Source organism: Mesocricetus auratus, unplaced genomic scaffold (genome assembly GCF_017639785.1).
Source record: "Mesocricetus auratus isolate SY011 unplaced genomic scaffold, BCM_Maur_2.0 Super-Scaffold_100027, whole genome shotgun sequence".
Taxonomy (NCBI): domain Eukaryota; kingdom Metazoa; phylum Chordata; class Mammalia; order Rodentia; family Cricetidae; genus Mesocricetus; species Mesocricetus auratus.
In genome coordinates this window covers 9,644,085-9,664,612 of record NW_024429208.1, presented here as the reverse complement: position 1 = coordinate 9,664,612, position 20,528 = coordinate 9,644,085, and the positions used below count along the sequence as shown (strand labels likewise).

Below are 20,528 nucleotides of genomic sequence, written 5' to 3'. Positions count from 1 at the left end.
GGGAGAAGGCCTGTCTGTACTGAATCTGTGTGCACTTCTCTCATCATTATTCCCCAAACAATACAGGGCATTTGGCATTGTAAGTAATTCAGCAATGATTTGACATACGTGGTGGATGCGATGGCAATAGGCAGACACTCGGCCACTCTCCAAGAACTTCAGTGTGTGTGTGTGTGGGGGGGACATGTGTTCTAGGGATGTGTGTCCTAGAACCAATTTCCTAGAGATGTTGAGGGGCAGATATAAAAGTAAATCTAGAGAACTAAAACATAAATCTTCCTAAAAGAATCATAAAAGGGGAAAATATAAACAGCACACCACATTTTAAAAAGATACACAACAAAGAGGACACACTGTATAAAGTAAGTACTTAGTTCTAAGGGCTGGAATAACCCTTCAATTACATCAGAAGACGCATGTATGGACCTTACTACCTAGTCAAAGCTCCAGGTCAGGTCAGCATAGCTGTACTCTGTATTGGAGACACAAAGACTGTACAAAAATAAAAGCTAACAAGGAGCTTTCAAAAGCCTATCAGGCTGAGGCACAGGGAAGGGGCAGGGCTGTAAAGTGGACTCCAAGCCTGAGTGAGACCAGCAGGTACTTCCTCACCAAAGGACTCAACTCACAGTGAAGCTCTGCATGATGAATACACAAGAACTAGGTAACCCAGAGCCAGCTACACAGAGCAGAGGCTTCAGTTGCAAGAGAAGAAGTGTACACATAGGGTCAAAGCCAGTGCAATGCTATCAGTCATCAGCCCTGGCAGTAAGAGGTCAATAGTAAGACGAGAACACGGGCAGCATAAAGTAGACACCCAGGACAGCACATCAGACTGCCAGCACAGCCAACCCAGTGTCTTCACACATTTGAAACATCCACCTAAAACCCAACTTATTGTAGGGCACAGAACAATCCCATAAAGTTTTATATGAAATAGAAAAGAGACAGAGGGCAATGATATCTGGTCACAATGTGCTAAGACCAGAAATAACTTTATCCAAAGGACAATTTACACCATATAAGGAACATTTATGAAAAGGGTCATTTAATTGGTCACCAAGAGAAAGTAGTGTGACCCACAGTCATTCCTCCCCTGTTACCAACACTCAAAGAAGCCCTGTAGAGACAGATAGGAGACAATGACAGACAGTCCAGGAAGCCAGCTCTGCTGTTCCTCCTTTTTTCTGGTCACAATGCTGGATAGAGACAGTTCCTTTGGTGCACGGCACATTAAGAGGCTAGCATTTGAGGTGCCCAAACGAGCACTAAGTGACTGTTTTTGTGAAGCTCAATTTAGCCACATTAAGTTCTTCTCCTGCTCCTGGCTGTGCTCAATGGCCTGCCAGTCACTGAAGAGAATCCCAGAACCATGGCTCACCTTACGACATGGTATGGTCATAAAAGGCAAAGTAGACTCAACAAAGCTGACTTCCTTTTAGCATGGCACTTTGAGAGAACTGTGTAATAACACCCCCAGGGTAACAACTGATAGTCTAGAATGTTCTGCTACTTCCATGTAACTTTGAGGAAGACTTTTGATGACCAATCCTAACATGTGATACACACACACACACCCCTACACCTCAGTCATTTTGGTAAATTCAAATTCAAAGTGTTTCAACTTTACCATTTTTCCTAGTCTTGCAGGTCACAGATCTGAGGAAAGGAAAACTGAGATGGGAAGGGGTGGCTCCCTTCCTTCCTCACCAGGAAACTAGAGTCTATGCCTCACCATAGTTCTCCCAGCTGTGTGACCTATGGTCCATGGCAGTGTTTGCAGGGACAAACAAACACACAAACAAACAAACAAACAAACAAACACACAAACACACAAACACACATCAGACTCCACAAGTGCCCAGGCACTGTAAGACAGACACAATTTCCCAAAGGGATGAGACCAAAGGGCTGCAGAGAACACATCCTTGGCTCCACCATTCCACAAGATCACAGGGCTCAGGAAGGCCCCCAGGTACCCTGGGGTTACAGTGATGGGGCAAGGATTGTGAGGATTTCTGGAGAATAACAGAAGATTTATCATGACCTGGAAAGCCCTAGGACATGGTCACAGCCTCAGTGAGCCAGAGTCAGATCCTCAGAGCAGCCTACTGCATAGAAGCCTCAGAAGACCTTTAAATGGGGCCAGGAAAGATGGACAAGGCATGGGGGGGCAATAATGAACTCCAGAGATGCAGCTGGGGAGACAGCTGCTGCAGAGGTTGGGTGGGGGTGCCTGCACTGGGGCAGTGTAGAGCAGCTGCTGCTGAGCTGGGGAGCTGCCTGGGCCAGGAGAAGGGAGGAAAAGGCAAGAGCTGCTTATTTGTACACAATAGGGACAAAGCAGATGGTGACTCCATTCTTTTGATTCCTCTCCCATTGGGGGAAAGCCTAATTGTGAAATATGTTCAGCACCATGTTAGCATATGTCATTATTCTGCCAAACACTCAACTACTGGTAACCATCCTTTCTCATTAAAAGCATGTCTTTCATAAATAACAAAGGACAAGTATTTCATCTGAGAAGAGTTTCCCCATTTCACGGCTTGGGCAGAGACAAACTGAGCAAGCCCTTGGCTGTCCAGGGCTACTCTGCTCCTTGTTTGCTCGTCTAACTCAGGCACTGTTCAGAGCATGGTCCTTCATTCTTCCCAAAAGTCCATTCCAAGGCTGGGTGGAGAACTCATGGACACACACACTTTTACACACACACACACACACACACACACACACACACACACACACGCATGCATGCATGCACGCACGCTCATAAACACATCACACACACATATATGCACATACACACATTACACACAAATACACATATATGCACATATACATATCACACACACACACACCCCGATGGTGCAGCATCTCTGACATCATATTCTATATGACTCATTTAAGACTCCTGTCTTCACTCTACTCCCTTTAAATCAGTGTTTCTCAACCTTCCTAATGCTTCGACCCTTTAATATAGTTCCTCATGCTGTGGTGACCCCACAACTATAAAATTATTTTTGTTGCTATTTCATAACTATAATTTGCTACTGTTATGAATTATAAATATGGGTGCTTCATGATGGTCTTAGGCAACTCCTTTGAAAAGTTCATTTGACCTCAAATGGGTCACGACCTACAGGTTGAGAACCATTGCTGTAAATGAATTTACTGTTCACAGGTTAAGATTCTGTCTTTATATAAAATGACATCAATACATGGCTTGCTGCCATTAGAGACTCCTGTAAAGCTGTATGTTCAAGAACTTTCCAGAGAAGGACTCTTAGCTCTTAGACACAGAAGAGGGAGCCATAACACCTCTAAGGAGTCAGTCCACGTGGGACTCAGGATCCAGATGTACATCTGCAGACACTGCAGTGTGTGCTATGGGTCTCAGCACAGACCGTATCTAAATTCAGAAAGAGGTACCTCAAGATCACAGGGCCTCCATGTAGGCCCTGCAAAGATCGGGTGAAGGTGGCCTCCCACTGGCCAGGGCTCAGGACAGTGCTTGGGGCTACAGTCTCACAAACTATGAGACGGACAATCTCTTGGAACACTAGGGAGACATAGACAAAGGTCCAGAGATGAGAGCGGAGCTCTGGGCTACAGACGCAAAGTTGGCGGGCAAACACTAAGCTGTTGCCAGCTGCCACACCTGGTGAGCCAGGGTCTGAAGTGCTCTGGGGCACCTCCTTCCAGCTTGCAGAACATAGGGACAACAGGCTTCGCCTTTTGTTAAGTGTGTCAAAAGGACCTCTAGGACAGCACGAGGGTGGATTCTGTATCGCAGAGGCTCAAGGCACCTGAGCCAACCAGACATCAGTAGCAGGCACCTAACCATCAAGAACTTTCTGGAATTTGATTCTTTCCGCACATGAGTTTTCAGTGAGGACACACAGAGACCAAAGACGCATATGTAGCTTCAAGTGCCCTGGCTGCTCACCATACATGGCTAGCAGGGCTACCCGATGCTTTCAGTGTGGGAGCCATGCGACAGGCTGGTAAGAAGGGAATCGTGGGGAAGAGGTCACTGCTGAGCCAGGAGCTGAGATGGTCGTTCAGGTGCAACTCACAAGCTCTGAGCAAAGATATGCAGCTCCTCCTTTCTCCTCAGTTACCCCAAAATGTAACTCAGAATGTGAAGACTCACAGCCGCGCATCCCATGCACCCTCATCCCAGAGTCTAGCCACAGGCTTGTACAAAAGTTGGGGGCTGGATGAACACAGGCAGACACATTTCTTGGCTCTGGCAACCATGGCATATTTGGAATCAAGAAATGTTGGCCACACAGTCTGATGATGAAGCTGTTCCCATTCTAGCTCGCCAAGGGGGCTCTTCCATTACCAGGGAGCTGGTAGGCAGCTGACTTAAGCTACTACCTATGTGTTTTCTCAGCTATGCCTGGGTGGAAATTTCATTAGGACAAGAAGCACAGGACCACACGATTAGGGAGTCGGCCTGGACGAGAATCTCGAGAGCTTCTCCCTATGAGCTGTCAAGAGGGAAGAGTCCTCTTGCAGTAGAACATGATTTCTGGCAGAAGCCCCGTAAAAAAGCCACCTTGGGAACGAACTTTTGCTGACTGAACTTTCCTCCCGCTTACTCCATTTGGGGAGAAGGTCCAGTTTGGAGCTCAGTAAAGAGGGAACCAGGGCAGCAACACAGCTAATCCCCCATGCCTTTCTGAAAAAGGACTCTACTTCAGAAACATGGAAAACTCAAGCCAACAGAGATGAAGCTTCAGGCATGTTAGCTCTGCTCATGAGTTGATGGGCAGAACACACTAGGGAGTCTACATGGAGAATTACACAGGTCACAGCTACAGCTTGGATCTGTGCCCTGTGCATGGGGGTGCTAACCCCAGATGCAGCTCCAGCCTCTCCAAAGAAGGCTGGCTGCTGTAGTCTAGGTGGTGTGGCCAACAGAACTTCACTACAGAAAGACACACATAATCTAGGTGCTATCCTTTGATGATGAAGCCCAAACTGTGAAAATAAAGTACGCCATTGAGTATGTACACTCGGTGTCACTAGGTGGCAGCAGAGTACCATTGCCTGATCAAGCACACCTTGTCCTCAAAGGCAAAAATGTGTGCAGGGCTTTGGCTGTCACCCAGCACCAAGCCCCCCCCCCCCAGAACCTGCCTCTATGACTCAAATACCAACAGGAATCAGCCATGCTCGCCCACGCTATTGTTCTCAGCTATTTTTAGCTCCCAAGACAGAAGTGAACTATACGACAAAACGGAAACTATTTCCTTCCAGCCAGTCCAGAAAGTGTGTGCTGGCCTGACTCTAACTCATCGCGACAGGGCGTCACAGTGTTTGTGTGACTTCAGACAGTGCCCATTGCCTGTTACCAATTTCCAGGGTTAGCAACACCTTTCTGTGACACAGCTCACTTTCAGAGGCTTGTGCACTGTGTGCAGCATCAAGGCCATCTTGTTACAAACAGGGTTCAAGTCCAGTTTGGGGTTAGGGGTTCCAAGGCAACAAAAATCAAGTGGCAAAATGGGATAGAGGAGGGTGCAATATTCTGATGGCCAGCCCTGCCTGGGTCAGCAGGGTGTGCTGGCCCACAGCCCTGTGTCCATGGCGGCCTCAAGGCTAAGACACTTGACAGTGAGTGCTGGAAATGGGTGTTATGAACTCAGTCAAGAAGAATCAGGACTTCTTCTCCAGGCTGTCAGCTGCCCGCTGAGCAGAGCCCACGATTGCAAGGGGGGCTGAAAGGGAGGCTGGGTGCTGTGGAAGACCTGAAACCTTACAATGTGTAAGAAGCATTCTCCCAATCCTTCCCCCAAAGGACCGAAAGCAGAAAATGCCGCCCTTCAGAGACTACTAGACACTGGGCCTAGCTCTGCCCATCTCAGGGGACCTAAACACTATCATGAACCCCAATTAAAGTGATAAGTGGAACCCTTGCCCCAGTCTGTCTCACATGGGTCACTGTGCTGTCTAGTGACAAGCTGGACGTTTTCACCAGTTCCTAGTCGCTTAACTGGGTTGGAGACACACTTGACAGGTACCAGAGCCATCACTTTGGTTTCTTCCCTGGGGCTTGGAAAGGAAAAATCTCAGGTAGGATCTCTGAGAACCACTGTCACCCAGACAAATAGCATCATCAAAGGACTTAAGGTCACAAAGCAGTTTAACCCCTGACCACCCGCTCTATTTCTACTTAAATGGCTGGGCAGGCCAATGACATACCCACCTGCCAAGTGCTAGCCCCACTGGTAGTGCTGAGCCAGATGTGGTCTCTGTACTGTGCCAGCACGAGTGATGTACCGCACGGATCAGCCTTCTCAGGCTCATCAATGAACAACATCAGAAGAGTTTCTCTTCCTGGGAAAACCACAACACACAATGGCTGCCTCCCTCAGAGTCAAGGGACCACTACCTTCTTGCTCTACCACAAGTCAGTATTTGTTATTTTAATAGACCCTTTTGTTTTTTGTTTTGCGGGGGTTGTTGTGTTTTAAGATAGGGTTTTTCCATATAGCCCTGGCTATCCTGAAACTCGTTCTGTAGACCACCCTGGCTTTGAACTTAGAGATCCACTTGTACTGAGATTACAGTAGTGTGCCACCACCATCAGTGTTTCAATAGACTTTTAAAGATTTGTTTTAGGCTCACAAGCACTGATCGCCCATGTACCCTGTCACACTCCCACAGTCCCCTCCATCATCAACATCTCTCACAGAGTTCACTTGCTCTAACTGCTACGCCAAGCGTGAGACAGCACTCTCATTAAAAACAGAGTTTACATCAGGATTTACGCTTGCTGTTTATTCTCTGACATCAAGCAAAGGAATAATAATGTGTACCCACTATTATAGCATCACACAAACTATTTTCACTGCACTAAAAAAAAACCTCACTGTCATCTCTCCACCCAGCTTTCCCAACCTCAAACTCTTGGCAGTCACTCATCTTTGTGCTGTTTCTGCAGTTATGCTTTTTCTAAAACTTCATGCGGTTGGAATCATATGGTCTTTGGTCTGTTCTAATCAGCTTTCACCCAATAATAACTACTTAGATTTCTCGTGTCTTTTCATGGTCGCTCATTTCTCTTTAGCACTGAATGTTGTATTATCTGAATGTACCATCATTTACTTATGCCTTCACCCATTGAAATAGATCTTGTTGCATCCACTTTGGGCAATTCTGAATGAATCTGCTGTAAACATCCATGTACAGACTTCTGTGTGGGTATAACTTTTCAACAAATTTGGATAGATATCAAGGAATATAATTGTGGGACCATAAAATATGAGAATGGGTCATTTGTAAGAAACTGATAAAATCTTTCTTCACAAATGGCTATTAACAGTTTGTTTCCTACTGAAGAGAGGAGGGAGTATGGAGGGAGGCAGAGAGGGAGGGAGGGAGGGAAAGAGGAAGAATATGAATTCTCATTGCTCCACATCTGATATATATATATATCGCTGTCAATGCTCTGTATGCTCTGTACTTTGGCCATTCTGGTAGGCATGTTGTGATGGCTCATTTTAAATTGGTCATATGTGTAATGACATATGATATGGAAATCTTTCACATATTTGTTACATATGTATCCTTTCTAGTGAAGTATCTGACTTTTAAAAGTTCTCTGTTTTGTGTAACAGTCCTGTAACAGATTTATCTTCTGTAAAAATTTCTCAACCCGGGCTTGTTTCTTCATTCTCCTTACAGCATCATACTCCATAAAGCAGAAAACTTTTAACAAAATTTACTACTTCTTTCCTCCATAAATTAGTACTCTAACATCTTATCAGAAAAATCAAGAGGCATGTTGATTTTCTTCTATGTTTTCTAGTTTAGTTTGTGTTTTGCATTTAGGTCTGTGATCCATTTTGAGTTAATGCTTTTTTTTTTTTTTTTTTTTGCATATGAACTCCAGTTGTTCCAGCTGTTGTGTTTGCCTAAGTGCCTTCACCAAAGATCCTGGCTATACTTTGTGGTGATATTTTGTTTATGATCTAACAAATAAAGCTTGCCTAAAGATCAGAGTACAAAGCTAGCCACATCAGCCAGGCACTGGTGGCACACACTTTTACTCCCAGCAGTCATACTAGATAGCCATAGAGGCCAGGCAGCGGTAGCACACAGCTTTAATCACAGCACTCAGAAGACAGGCAGATGGATCTCTGTTAGTTCAAGGCCACCCTGAGCTACACAAAATTGATCCAGTCCAAAGAGGAACAGCTCACACAAAGGTGATCTCAGCCCTTGGAATCCACCGTCTTTAATCCCAGCACTAGAGAGGAATATAAGGTCAGAGGAGACAGGAGCTCAGAGCAGTCTGAGTGAGTCTGTGGAGCAGTACAGCCACGGCATCCTGAGGTTCGATGACCACCCCTTCAGTCTGAGCATTGGCAGAGGGGCGAACTCTTTACTGGCTGGCTGCTTTGTTCCTCTGATCTTCAGCTTTAACCCAATATCTGTCTCTGGGTTTTTATTATTTGTGCTATGATACTTATGTGACTTACAGCTGAGATCTTCTCAGTTATTAACTTGTCTATTCTTTTACCAATACAACACTATCATGACTACTGTAGTTTAAAGTTTTTTTTTTTTTTTTTTGGTTTTTACGAGACAGGGTTTCTCTGTATTGTTTCGGAGGCGCTATCGGTCCAGCCTGGCCTCGAACGCACAAAGATCCGCCTGCCTCTGCCTCCCGAGTGCTGGGATTAAAGGCATGTGCCACCACCGCCCGGCTTAGTTTAAAGTTTTTAATTACATCTATTTATTTGGGTGTGTGCATGCACTGTGTGGAGGTCAGATGTGTACTTGTGATGATTAGTTCTCTCTTTCCACCAGGGTCCTGGTCATTGAACTCTGGTCATTGGGTTTGGTGGCAGATCTCTTCAGTTCTATTACTGTAGTTTTAGAGTAAGTCTCAAAGTCAGTAACTTCATTTTGCTGTTTTCCTCTTTCCTCTGTTGGGCTACCCTGAGTACTTTTTTCTCCAAATAAACTTCAGAATCACTTTGTCAATGTTCAAAATATAACTAGTAAGCATGTCTATTTGTATTGCAGTTGCTCTACATCAAGCTATGACAAAGTGACATATTGCATCTAATCCTCGAGTATAGAATATTTCTCCATGTATTTAATTTTCCTTTGGTTCACTGATCAGGTTTTTTTCCCTCTCATAGTTTGCCTCATATAGATTTTGTCTAAGTACTGGGGGGGGAAGTGCTAATGTGGCACTGTGTTCTAATTTGAATTCTGCTTGTTCATTACTAGTATATAGGACTCCGACTTATTTTGCATATTAATCTTATATTGGAACTTTGCTGTAATGACCTACTAACTTTGTGAATATTATGTAGGTTTTTTGCCTGCTTCTTTTAATCTTAAATGTCCTCCTAAGGCCCAGATGTCAAAGGCTAGACAGGTTACCAGTCAAGGGCTCTACTGGGAGGCGTTGGCAGCTTTGGGAAATGGTGCTCACTGCAGATGTGCCCTTAAAGATAATTGGGACCTGGTCTGCCTGCCTGCCTGTCTGCCTCTCTCTCTCTCTCTCTCTCTCTCTCTCTCTCTCTCTCTCTCTCTCTCTCTCTCTCTCTCTCTCTCAGTCTCTCTCTTTCCCTCCTCTCCTCTCTGACTAACCAGAGACTAATTATCTTTTCTAAGAAGTCACTTGGCTTTCAATCTTTTCTTCTACTCCATTGATTTCATTGATTCTTATCACTGTGGTTTCATTTTCATCTAGTTCAAAACAACTTTGACTTTGGCTTTATCATTTTCCCTCTCTCTGAAGAACTTCTAACATCTCTTACAAGGCAGGCAAGTAATCTGGCACAGGTGTGTGGGCTCTGGTTTGGAACAAGAGTCACTCTGACCCCAGTGGGCCCTCTTGCTCCCAAATCCTTTCCTTATGGTGTCTGCCCTTTGGGCCTGCTATCACAGCCAATCCCATGGGCTCAGTAATCATGACTGGAAATGCTTTTCAGCCTGAATCCTGAACTGTGGGATCATTAAAATAAATTTTAGACAGAGATTAAAAACGTAAAATAACAAATACTACAAGAAACCATTTGCATTAGTAACATATTCTGCAGCTGTGATAAGTTTCCCTGGTAAAGAAGAGAGAACTTAAAGGAGAAAGAGGCTTGTTTAGGCTGATAATTCAAGGTGCAGTCCATCATGGCGGAAAGCAGGTGGGTGGCCACATTGAATCCTGAGTCAGTGTTCAGCCAGCTTTCCTCTTTTCTAAGCAGTCTAGACCCAACCTCAGGGAATGGTGACACTTTTAGGGTGGGTCTTCCTGCCTCAATTAACCAAGATAATCTCTCCCAAGTATGGCCAGAGACTAACCTAACCTAGATCATTCCTCACAGATCTGTCCAAAGGTGTATCTCCTAGGAGACTCCAGATTCTATTAAGTTGATAAGTCTTATTAACTACCATAACATTCAATATTTATAGAGCTCAGCAATGAATAAAACAACTATATTTTTTAATCAAAAGGATTTATAAATGGAAAGAAAGTCTAGAAATTAATGTTTAAAATGTGACTGTCCCAAGAGGAAAAGTGGCTGTTCAGATAAAATATAATACTCTAAAAGAATAACTAGCAGGGGATTTGGGGTCCTAGAGCATGCTGCATCTGTACAAAATGGGTGCTAGTTACAGGGGCATCTGGGCAGAGGGTGATGCCAGGGCAGATCCTTGGAGGACAGAGCCTGCCTACAACTCTGGGTCAACAAACAGAAGCAGAACTTGGCACAGATGCATTCTGGGAGGTGGTGAGCCACTCCTGGAACTGTGGCCATGGGAGGCCTACTCTGCAGAGACCCCTCCACTCACCCTCCCATTGCTAATCCTCACACAATTCCTCTCGATTCTGGCTCCTCGTTCTAAATGGGGACCATGAAATACCCACCTTTCAGGGCTGTGCAAAGTACTCTATAATTTGCAAAATGTTACACAAATGAGGGAAATTTGGGTTTTGTTTTCCTCCTATAATCCCAAAGTAAAAATAGGAGACAAGAGAAAGGCATGGAGAATGTGTTTAGTTCCAAGTGATACCAGGATGCCACTGTCTGCTGGAGGCGTGTGTGGTGCACTCTGGATAACACGTTAGAACCTAACCTCTGTTTGCCGTTCTGTAGTCAGAGTGGTAGCCCACAGCAGCCCAAGCTCTCTCCCCTGCTGCTGTTTATAACCACTTGAAGAGGCCCAGACACCAGTGCTGAGTCACTGATCCACGTGACTGTCACACTGGCACTGTGACCATCCCTTTGCCAGGCCTTCCTTACTTCTACTGGTTATCAGATGGGTCATGCTTTTCCTAATCAGGGTTGACTCGCACCTCAAGAAAAATTATCCAGGGGATATTGTCCCTGAAGAAGACATGAGGGGGATTTCCTTGATGTCTCTTCATGCCATCCTGCCAGTTCTTCTCTTGGTCTCCTGGCTCCTGAATGTACAGGCAAGGCAGAGGGAGACGCCCACCCTGCATGCAAGTGGGACCAGGGTGGGTGTGTCTCACCTGTCATCTCACAAGCCTGTTGATACGTGTTTCAACGGGTGACAAAGGGGAAACGAGTAGCATTCTCTCCAAGCACCCCTAGCTCCACACTGATCTGTATGCACTGTTCTGCCACACTGTACGGCTGTGGTGGTTATTCTCCGTTGTCAACTTGACTACATCTGGAATTAACTAAAACCCCCAAAAGGGATGGCACACCTGTGATGGACTTTTGCTTAATCTGAAGTAGTAAGATCCACTTCTAATCTACACCTTTGAGGTAGGAAAATGCGCCTTTGATCCAGATCTTTTGAGCTGGGAAAACCCACCTCTAATTTTGGCCACACCTTCTGCTAGAAGCCTATATAAGGACATGGAAGAAGGAAGCTTTCCATCTTGTTCTGGCGCTGCTAGCAAGCCCATTCCTCCACTAGAATTAGAGCCTACTTCTTCCTAGGATCCAGGGTATATTAAAGACCAGCTGAGACACCCAGCCTCATGGATTGAACAACTACTGGATTCTTGGACCTTCCATCCACTGGTATACTGGTAGATAACTACTGTAAGACTAGTTGGACCACAGCTATTCTAAAACATCATATATATACACATATATAGAGGGGAAGAGAGAGAGAGAGAGAGAGAGAGAGAGAGAGAGAGAGAGAGAGAGAGAGAGAGAGAATGACATTCATTCTATATGCTCTTGTTACTCTAGAGAACCCTGACTAACTCACTACTGGCTGGGCTGTCTGAAGGGTTAAGGGGTCTAGGGGATTCAAATGACCCCACTGGCATCTTCCCATAGACCATCTTCAAACTCCTCCTTGCTAACTACTACCATGCATTCAGAATGCTCCAATTACTTCCCTTCTCTTGATTTACCCTGGGTAGAGGAGCATCCAGCTCCCCATGTATGTAGCCCAAGCCCCTAGTGGGGGACACCCTTAAGCCCTGCATTCTCAGAATGGCACAGGCCCAATAGCTGTGACAAGTTTCCAGTGTGATGGTGTTCCATGTGGCCACCGTGGTACTAGGATAAGGATGCCCAAGGCAGCCCAGGGAAGCCTGAGACCTTAGCACAGGTATGTTTCGGGGAGGGGAGGATGCAAAGTACTCCCACACAGTAGGGCTATGAATCACCACGGAGTCATGGCCCAACCCACAGTCTACTTCCTCAGTGTGAGTTGGGCATATACCTCTGAGGCTTGCCGAAGAGAACATCAGGGTGGTGAGGTTTCCCCATTTTCTCTCCTGCCCCTCCATGCATCATAGTTCTGGTTCTTTATGGCCTCTCCACATTTCCTACAATGTTCACAAGCATTATTTGTTTAAGTCAACCTATACGCCTGCTGTAGCTGCTGTTTAAATTACGCCTTTTCTGAAGGTTTTTGGATTAAGGTGACAGCAGGCCACAGTTCTCTGTAATTTTCCTGTGATAATACATCACCAGGAGACTGGTGTGCACCATCTTCTGGCTCTAAACGTCCTTCCAAAAGTACTGATGACATTCTCAGCCTGGTGCACCACAGAAGGGCTGCACCCACCTCCAGTCTTACTTAAGAGAGGTGCCAAAAGGCCAGGTGGGGCTGGGGGCTGCTCGCCTTGAGGTTCAGGCACAGAAGGGAAAGGAAGCAGTAGTCCAATCATGTGATAGATAAAGCAAGGAAAAGCTGAGGGCCAGAGGCATGGTTTTGGGCTGCTGACAGGTCCAAGGGCCCAGCCCGAATGCACAGCACATGGATCCTGGGAGCAGAGGCTAGCCCATGCAGCTTCTCTGCATTTATTCAAGACTTATCCTGCAATTACCCTGTGTCACTACCTAACACTTGCTGTGTAGCTGAACAGCAATAACCATGGAAACCAGGTACTGTTCTCTAACTTGAAAATGTGTATGTGTGTGTGAGGGGGTTAATTTCTCGGTTGTTTTCCCCTTTGAGAGTTGTTAAGTTACAACCACCAACAGTTGGGACAGAAGCCAGGTGTGACGTTCTGCCTCTTGCCACCCTCTTCCCCGTCTCTGCTGTCCCTGCTCAGGTCAATCAGCTCCCTTTGCTCACTTGTTGTTACTAATCAGGAGCTAGCCCCTACTAAAACATCACTGCCAGTTCCACCCTAACCAGGCAACTGTGCAAACACCAGTGGCAAACAAAAGCTACCAAGCACATGGCATAGTCACACACAGGCCCCACAGCCCAGAGGTCGCAACTCTCCTTTCTGGTCTGCTCACATTTCCGGACTTTCAGACTTATCCCTTACAACTGAAACTGTCTTTGAATGCGCACACTTGAATTTCAAATGGAGACCTTTGTCTTCAGGCCTCTCCATTCTCACTGTGGATTGAACCCAACAGCACCTTAGGGAAGGACTTCCCTGCTGGACCCACTGGTACCCACGGGATCCAGCGCTGGCCTCAATGGGCTGCCTCTCCCTCCTGCTCCCATTTCTACAAGAAACCTAGCTTCCTCCTCCCTCTGTCTTGCCCTGTATGGTAAAACTCTCTAAAAAGTAGCGCCTACCATGACTGCCACCCTTCATTTACATGTACTCTATCTTCAAACATGTTTTTATTTTATTTTCCAGTTTAAATTTAGATAAGAAATGAGGTTGCTTCACAAGTCAGTTCCAGGTCCCTCTCCCTTTCCCTCCCCTCCTCCCGTGCCCTCCCCCAACCCCCCCCCCATTATCCCCTCATTCCCCCAGGGAGGGTGAGGCCCTCCATGGGGGTGTCCATAGTCTATCATTTCATATAGGGCAGGGCCTAGACCCTTCCCCAAGAGTTCAGGGTGAAGAGTGCACCTCACATTGTTCTATGGGAGTCCAAAGTCCGTGTGTATACTCGGGATGGGTACTGATCTGCTGCCCAAGGCTCAATAGATTACCTAGGCCTCCTCACTGACACCCAGATTCAGGGGGTCTTGATCAGTCCCATGCTGGATTCCCAGGCTGATGCCTGGGATTCAAGAGTTAACCTTTGTCTGGTCAGCTGTTTCTGGGGGGTTAAACCAGCCCAGTCTTAATCCCTTTGATCATCAGTCCTCCCTCCCTCTCTGTTACTGGCTTTCTTGAGTTCAGCTCAGTACTTAACCAAGGGAGTCTGCCTCTTCTTCGATCAGCCACTAAATGAAGTTTCTGTTTCCCAGACTCTCTGGCCATAGGATTGTAGGCTGGCACTCCCCAGATCTATGTCTAAAATCCATATATGAGAGAGTACATGCCATGTTTCTCTTTCTGTGACTGGGTTACCTCACTCAGGATGGTTTCTTCTAGTGTCATCCATTTGCCTGCGAATCTCATGATTCCATTATTTTTTTCTGCTGAATAGTACTCCATTGTGTAGATGTACCACATTTTCATACAACAAAGATGTCTGTTCCACTATGTTCATAGCAGCTTTATTTGTAATAGCCAGAACTTGGAAGCAACCTAGATGTCCCTCAACCGAAGAGTGGATAGAGAAAATGTGGTACATCTTCAAACATTTTTTAAAGAATATTTTCTTTATTTTTATTTTACGTGTTTGTGAGTGTTCGTCTGCATGTATATCTGCAACACATGGATGCAATTCCCAAGGATGCTGGAAGAGAACATCAGATTCCCTAGAACTAGAGGTACAGGTGGTTGAGAGCTACCATGTGGGTGCTGGAAATTGAACCCCGGTATTCTGTAAAAGCAGCAAGAACTCTTACCCATGGAGTCACAGCTCCAGCCCATCACAACCACCCCATCCACACTTCTCTCTTGTTCCCTGAATCTAGAAAGCTCATGACTGCCTGCAATTCCCAGGACTCTTGTGCTGAATTCACAGTCTCACTCTGGCATCTAAGGCTGCTTGTTTGATGTGCCTCAAGGCTCCTCCTATCCCTAGTTTCCCTCCAGCTCAACCCCTGTGTACTCTCCTCTGCCTCCCTACCCTACAGAGGCTGGGACCCCCAGGCCAGGGCCGGAACCTCTCCTGTCTACTTATGCTCCCTCAATGGTCCATACTGTTCGCAGTGATACACGAATTTGCTTCCTCAATGGTCCATACTGTCTCTAGCTGTACATGGATTTGCTTCCTCAATGGTCCATACTGTCTCTAGCTGTACATGGATTTGCTGACCAAGCACAAATCTATACTTCCTGTTTTCTCTGCATGCCAGGCGCCTCTCAGCCTGAACGTCTCGCCTCAGCTTTGCATCAGGGCTGATGCCCTTCCTGTTATTCACCTAGATCCTGGTGGTCCTTCAAGCCTTTGTCACAGACACTGCTTCTCACTGTTTAGAGAACCTGCCTTATACTGAGAAGGTGGTGGAAAGCCTTATGCTGCTACCCCAAGTCAATAAGTCAACAGCAGCCAAACATGGGCTTTGTGCCAGGCTCTGGGGAAGCTTGGGGCACACTGAGCAGTGACACTGGGGGTTCAGGGTCTGTCCCAGAGATGTCCATCCAGAGCGGACGTCACACCTGAGGAAAAAGAGCAACCAGATGCACTCAGCAGATAAAGGGAAAGGGGGCAATCGCCTATTCTACTCACGTGGTTCTACCCACCACTGCGTCTTACCTGTGCCCAGGCAGGTTCCTAATTGGTCTCTCCTCACAGCCTGATCACCTGAGCGTTCTCTCCTACCCAGAAGGCACAGTGGCTTTGTAACAAACCATTAACTCGGGTCTCTCTTCTGTTTACAGAAAGCAATTGCTCTCACTCAGGCTGGAAGATGCTGCAGGGACCCACGCTTGCCTCTCAGAGCTAAGCTGTCCTATGCTCACTGTCCTCTGGCCACACTGGCCCTGGGATTCCTCCACTCTAAACTTTCATGCTAGCCATTTCTTCTGCTCTTCATCTGTAGCTCACTCTCTCACCTTTCCTGAAACGTCACCTTCTCAAGTGGGGCAAGTGTGCATATGTATGCACATCTATATGTACACATACACACGCTCATGCATGCACACACACACAAGTGAGCACAAACATGCACACTGTGCATATAGACAGACACAGACATTATCACACATGCACAAAACCACACATATGTGCCTTCCTACACATGCATGCACAAACACAAATGTGTACAGATGCATTCCTACATCCACACCCATGTGTGTATGTGACTCACCCATACCCATGTGAACTCATGTTCACACAGAGACACTAATATGTGAATAAGCATGTATACGTGTGTACATACACACTTACATGCACACTTAAACTAACACACATGTATGTACTCATTTCCTCTTGACCCCTTCCTTTGCCCCGCCCCTTTTCCTTCATCTTCTGAATCTATCGCTGGTTTTCTCAGATGTCAAATCCACCCTGGACGGCCACCCCTAAGAACAGATAGATGCCCAGGCTGCTCACTTGTAGATATGTCCCGAGTCTGCTCAGAAGCTAGCATAGAGCCCACTTTGGTTACTGTTGAGCTGCTGACCCTGTAGCCACTCAATCCCTCCAGTGTCACTTAAGTCACTTCTCAGTGCTACCCTGAAAGCCCTCGTTACAGCCACTGTTTCTAACCCGGTGACAATGACCACAAAGCAAGTGAAGAGTTACCAAACATTCGGTGTGGATGAGAAGTAACAGTCAGCATAGAATCCAGGCCATAGCATTTGGAAACAAGCGTACGTTTGCACTTCACTACAAATGATCCTTTGAACAAAAATGAACAGATGAGAAGCAGGCAGCACCGAGAGGCTCTAACAGCTCCTTCTCGAGAAGTCCCTGTGATGTGACATGGCAGAAGGGGGTTACTGGGAATTGGGTCAAAGTGGAAAAGCAAGGCAGGAGCCAGAAGTCAGGACCGGTCCTAAGTTGGGGTGGGAAGGGTGGGAGTCCGGGCTGAGGTCAGGCACAGGCAGGCACAGGTGGGCAAAGCAGGTCAAGGCAGGCAGGGTCACAGGTGGCCATTGTCTGGAACAGGAGGGGGCTGGGCGGGCAAGTCACCAGCAGGGGTGGACGAGAGTACCTGGGAGCGCCTCCTTCTCCCGGCCTGGGGACGCCTGTCCTGCCAGCCCACCTGCTCCCCGAGGAGAGACTGTCCATCTACCAAAAAGCAAGGGAGAAGCGTCACATTAGCTGAGGAGCCTGACAAGGCCACGAATATGAAGGCACACAGGCCACATCCCACCTGACCCCTTTTCAGTCCCTTCTCAGTTTGGGAGGCTCACAGGAATTGGGCATGGTGTCCACCAGCAATAGTAAGACACGGTCCTCTGGCTCACAGTGCGCCCCAATGGAGAGGCCCCGTGTCCACCTGCGCATTGCTGACACTGACCCTCAATTTCCCCAGCCCTTGCTTACAGCAGCACAGCGCTACCCAGCTGCAGCCCTAAGTCCACTTTGGCCACTCCTTAACTTTGCCTTCAAAACAGTCTGCAACCTCGGTGAGCACAGAAACTCGGCTTTGAAATCCAACCACACACTTTGAAGGGCTTAAGTACCAGGATTGGCTGTATATTAGCCAGGCCCACTGTTTGTGGAACACAGTGACAGAGGAGAAAGGCAAAGTCATTGAGCCCTGCCGGGACACCTCCACTGCTCTGTATGCAGTAATACCAGTACCCAGCAGTCAGTGGGGAAGGTCTTATTTTTTGGTGTCATAGAATGCTGTCTTCTAGGCATAACAGCCATTACATCTTCTTTTAAATGATTTATTAGCAATATATTAGTCATACATAATAATGGGTTTCATTATAACTTTCCCAGTTACCTCCTCACTTCTGCTTTCATGCTCTCCTTGTGAGGTTCCTTAGGGGTCTTTGCAGGAGCATGGACACTAACCAGAGGCTACACTACTGCAGAAAATGTCTGTTTCCTCCAATCACCCATTAACTGGATATAAGCCCTCCAGCAGAAGTAGCTCCCATGAGACTCTCTCTTTTCCATGCTAGGATACTGGCAGGTTCAATCCTGTTCAAGAGGGTAGCATCCACGCCATGCCCAGATGTCAATGTTCCATATTGCTGCCCCACCCCAACTTCCTCGAGATGGTATATTCTTCCCATCCCCTCTTCTGCTATGTTCTCTGAACGCTGGAGGGGTGATACAGATTTTCCACTTGCTGGGAATCCAATAGTCATTTATTCTCAGTACACTGAGCAGTTATGAGTCTCTACAGTCACTGCCGGCTGTGTAAAAGGAAGCTTCACTGATCAAGGCTGACGTCAGCACTAGCCCATGGTCATAAACAACGTTGCTTAGAAGGTGACTAGACAGGCACATTAACAGCAGTAGCTTCCTCACTGAGGCCTGTTACTTCCCCAGCCATAGGCTTTTCACCAGGTTCAGAGTATCAGTCATGAATACCCTCCCCCCCAACAGGCATCAACTCAAGTTTTTAAAACGCAGTTGGTTACTATCTAACAGACATGCCACTACTGCACCAGTGGGATCAGTCAGTACGGTTGCACACAGATCCAAGCTGAGCAAGACTGGTGAAGGCAATTCTTCCTCCGCAGCCTGCATAGCAGCCTCCACCACTAGAAGAGTTAGCAAGCAGGGAGGAAGCTTCCAGCCCAGCTGTAGCCTGATTTCTCTCTGTCCTCTGACTAAGGCGTGCTGTGTCTTCAGCAACAGGATCTTATGATCTACTTTTAGTGGGCAACCCATAGCATTTGCCTTTATCATTTCCGGGATTCAGGGGCTTCCCTGACCATGACTCATAGGAGAACAGACCACCCACAACATCGGGGTTTTTGTTTATTAATGCATGGCTTCCAGGGGCAGCTTTGTCCACACACTTAAAGCACATCCATTCCAAGTCCTTAATTTTTAACTCTGTGATTAGCTTGTTAAGCATCAGACTTATGACCTTTTCATACACCATTTATTTTGGATGCCCCTCCCGTCTCATCCCTGCACTTCCCCGGTCTCCCCACCTCAGCGTCCACTTAGACTTTTCCACTCCCAGAATCCCCTCTTCCACTCACACCTTAAAGATTCTTTTTACCTGTCTCATATGCCCCCTTTTTTCTAGTTTCCTACAAATACTCACTTCCACATAAAAACAAATTTATAAAGTTAAAATCTAGGACCCACATGAGAGAGAGAAAATTCAGTATTTGTCTTCCTAAGCCTGAGTTACTTCGTTTCATGTATTTTCCAGTTCTATCCAATTTTTCCTACACAATTCACAATTTTTCTTTTCTTTTTGACTGAATGAAATTCTGTTGTGTTTATGTACCACATTTCCATTACCTATTCGCCAGCTGGTAGACATCTAGGCTGGTTCCGTTCCCTTGCTATTGTGAAGTGACTAGCAATAAGCTTAGACGCACAGGTACCTCTGTGGTAATTTTATATCTTATGATTTTACTGAAGTTATTTATCAGTTTTAAGAGTTTTCTGGCAGAATCTTTAGGGTCTCATGTATGGGATCATATTATCTGCAAATAAGAATTATTTTATTTCATTACCTATTTGTATCATTTTTATTTGCTTCTCCTGTCTCAATGCTTTAGATAAGACTTGCGGTACCATACTGAGTGTGAGTAGAGAGAATGGGAACCCTTGTTGTGGAAATGTTCTAAGTTTTTCTCCATCTAGTATGATGTTGGTGGTAGGATTGTTTAGCACAAATTCTAATTGGTATTAATAATAAAAACCCAGAGATACATATACGCTGAAGATGAGAGAAGCAAGGTGGTCAGTCACTAGAGTGCTCACCTCCAACAATGCTCGGACCAAAGGGGGATCCATCGAACCTCAGACCGCTCCCGACTGTACTGCTGTCCAAACACCAATGAGCTCCTGTCTCCTCCTGCCTTCTATTCCTCTCCAGTGCTGGGATTAAAGGCATTGGATCCCAAGTGCTGAGATCACCTTTGTGTGAGCTGTTTCTCTTTTAGACTGGATCAATTTTGTGTAGCTCTGGGTGACCTTGAACTAACAAGAGACCCATCTGCCTCTGTCTCTCAAATGCTGGAATTAAAGGTGTATCACCACTGCCTGGCCTTTATGGCTAGCCAGTGTGGCTAGCTTTCTATTCTAATCTTCAGGCAAGTTTTACTTGTTATTATCATAAACAAAATATCACCACAAGTTTGTCATGTATAGCCTTTATTGTGT

The 20,528-nt window shown here is 46.3% G+C and overlaps 1 protein-coding gene across 11 annotated transcripts in view; it reads right to left on the bottom strand.

Annotated features, from left to right (window-relative positions):
• Nucleotides 1-20,528, bottom strand: part of Pcbp3 (poly(rC) binding protein 3) — a 184,112-nt gene that overhangs the window by 61,982 nt on the left and 101,602 nt on the right. Inside the window, exon 3 of one of the 11 annotated variants that reach the window (XM_013113992.3) lies at nt 17,428-17,504. The exons of the other annotated variants lie outside the window; for them this stretch is intronic. The gene's annotated coding sequence lies outside the window, so the exon portion shown is untranslated. The remainder of the gene's footprint in view (nt 1-17,427; nt 17,505-20,528) is intronic. 11 annotated transcript variants of the gene reach the window in all.